Raw genomic sequence first — 2938 nt, 5'->3', positions numbered from 1 at the left:
ATAGATAAAATCTTAAACTTTTGAGAATGTTCCTTTCACCAAAGTAGAATATCAAATAAGGAAGTCATTGGGTTGACAGTTTCTTCAGCTAAGTACTTATCAACATCATTCATTTTCTCAGTCACAAACATCTGTTGTTGTTTCAAGTAATTTTCCAATAATCTCCTCCTATGAGTTTCTTTGGCACCAACCTTTGGTGGTGAATCACTTTTGCTAACCTATAGCAAAAAACAAACACAAACAACAACTCAGCAAACAATAACATATTAAAAAACCATTCATAATAAAAAAAACCAGCAACTAACCTCATCACTATCACTCCTACCCTCAACATTACAACAAGTGTACAACTGTTGAATGATCTGTTCCACCTTGACTACAATCTTGGCAATAATTTCAACATCATAAACACTCTCAAAACAATACTTCAAATACTTCAACTTGTACTTCAAATCAAGCACTACAGCCAAAAATAACAAGGGATTGATGTTTTTTGCATTTCCCCAATATTTGTCATATTTCTTTTTCATACTAGCAGCTATGGTGGAAAACAAAGGACCACTACTAGCAGCCAAATCAGTCAATTGAGTATGAATCTCACAAATCCCGTGATAAAAGTTGTTAGAAGTTACATGCAAGGTACCACTAAACTTTAAAGTAACTTCATAAAAAGTAGCAAGAAATTTGACAAATATAGTTGCACACTCACAAACTAGAAGTAGGTGGTTCAATCCTCTTCTTCCCTTTCTATTTTCCAAGAAGAAACTCACAAATCTATCATCTTCCTCCACATAACTTGAAAAAGCCTTTTCAAATTTAAGAGCCAAATTTAACATAAAAAAAGTGGAGTTCCACCTTGTAGGTACATCTAAAACTAACCAGCTCTTGTAATCAATTCTTTCCCTTTCCGCACAAGCTTTGAATTTTTGCAACCTTGCAGAAGATGACCGAATATATCTCACAAAATTGCGAAAGGCAGCAATTGACTCATGCATGTCTTTTAACCCCTCATTCATAATTAGATTTACTGTGTGAGCACCACATCTCAAATGCATGAACTCAACACAAGAACAGATCCATTCTATGCATTAACCATCCTCCTCACAAATCCAACAACCACATCATTAGCTGATGCATTATCAATAGTCACAGTAAAGAACTTTTCTATACCTTAACCAAGCAAACAAGCTCCAATCACCTTATCAATTTTTTTACCTTTGTGATTTGAAATTTGACAAAAATTTATAATTCTTTTTTGCAAACGCCAATCACTATCAACATAGTGTGCTGTGAGACACATTTAAGCCATTTGAGTGGAAGATGTACAACAATCAGTGGTTAAGTATACTCTTTGTCCATCATTGGTAACCCTTTCTCCAATTTTACCATCTCATCACAAAACAGTTGGTATATATCCCTAGTCACAGTCATTCTACTAGGGACAACAAACTTAGGTTGCAACTCCTGAACAAGCTCCCTAAAGCCTTCACCCTCTACAATATTAAATGCTTGCTCATCCTTCACCACAAACCTAGCTGAGGCTTTTCGACATCTCTCCTTATTGAAAGTCACAGTCAACAAATTTCCTCCACCATCATTACCACTTTGAAAACTAAGCAATTTTTGCTTTTTATCAGCCACCCTATATGGATACTTCTTACCTTGATTGTTTAAATGTACCCACAAACTACTTGTTCCAACTCTCCTACTATCACAAGCATAGTCTTTCCCACAATAGTTACAGGTGCTTCTAGGGTCTTTTTGATTCCTATCCTTAACTTTTGTAAAGTGATCCCAAATAGTAGAGTTCCTAGTAGGCTTTTTCCTGGAAGTGGGTGGTTCATTATTGACTTCTTTTTTTGGTGACTTAAGATCAATAAGAGTAGTGTTTGGGGTAGTGTCTAGGGCATCATGTACTTCACCTAATTTGGTGGAAGTTGGGATAAGAAGTTTATCCATCACTCCTATACAAATAGCAAAAAAAAAAAAAAAAGTTGGGCTAAGAAATTTATCCATCACTCCTATAGCATATAAAAAATAATTGGATTGTCTACAGTTAAAAAACAAACATTTCTCAATTTATTGAAGAAAAAATACAAATAATTATCAATTAAATCTATCACACACACAACATATAAAATTGCATGCCAGCAAGTAATAAAAAATATATACATTAAACCAGCTCAATTCAATGTTAGCGACAAATTATTAATCTAGAAAAACTACTAAAATAACCAATAGATTCAATAATCAAGAATTACTTATTAATTGAAAAAAATGATATATATAATATTAATAAGCCAAAATCAATATATGATAATTCAATAATATTGCTAACTAATAAACAAATAAATATGAAAAATCACCCTAGCACATAATAAACCAATAATATTGCTAACTAATAAACCAATAATTTAATAATATTGATAACTAATAAATCAAAATCAACAAAACACGTAATACATGAAAAATTAATAAATACAATACTAATAAACCAATCTGTACATAAAACAAGCATAATAGACAACTACAATCCATTTTTATTATTTATTTCCTCTGCATAAAAACATGTGTGACATAATAGAATTAGTAAAGGCAGACATTAAAAAACATGAATGAATAAATATTGTGGTCGTACAGTGAGTTCTTCATGCCTACAACTACAATATTTCATATATACATTACATATAAATTTATATATAATTAGAAATATAAAAGAAAGCCACTAAAACACATGAATGAAACAATATTATTTGTTCGTATGGTAAGTTGTTGGTGACTCGGTGCCTTATGTATTTACTTATATACATACGAAATATATATATTAGAACTAAAAAAAGGCAGCCACTTAAAATTATGAATGAAAAAAATATTGTGTTTGCATGGTGTTCTTGATACCTTACCTTCTGCACTAGATAAATGGAGAATGTGGGTGAGT

Source organism: Humulus lupulus, chromosome 1 (genome assembly GCF_963169125.1).
Source record: "Humulus lupulus chromosome 1, drHumLupu1.1, whole genome shotgun sequence".
Classification (NCBI taxonomy): domain Eukaryota; kingdom Viridiplantae; phylum Streptophyta; class Magnoliopsida; order Rosales; family Cannabaceae; genus Humulus; species Humulus lupulus.
The sequence above is the reverse complement of the archived record's forward strand: the minus strand, read 5'-3'. Positions refer to the sequence as shown.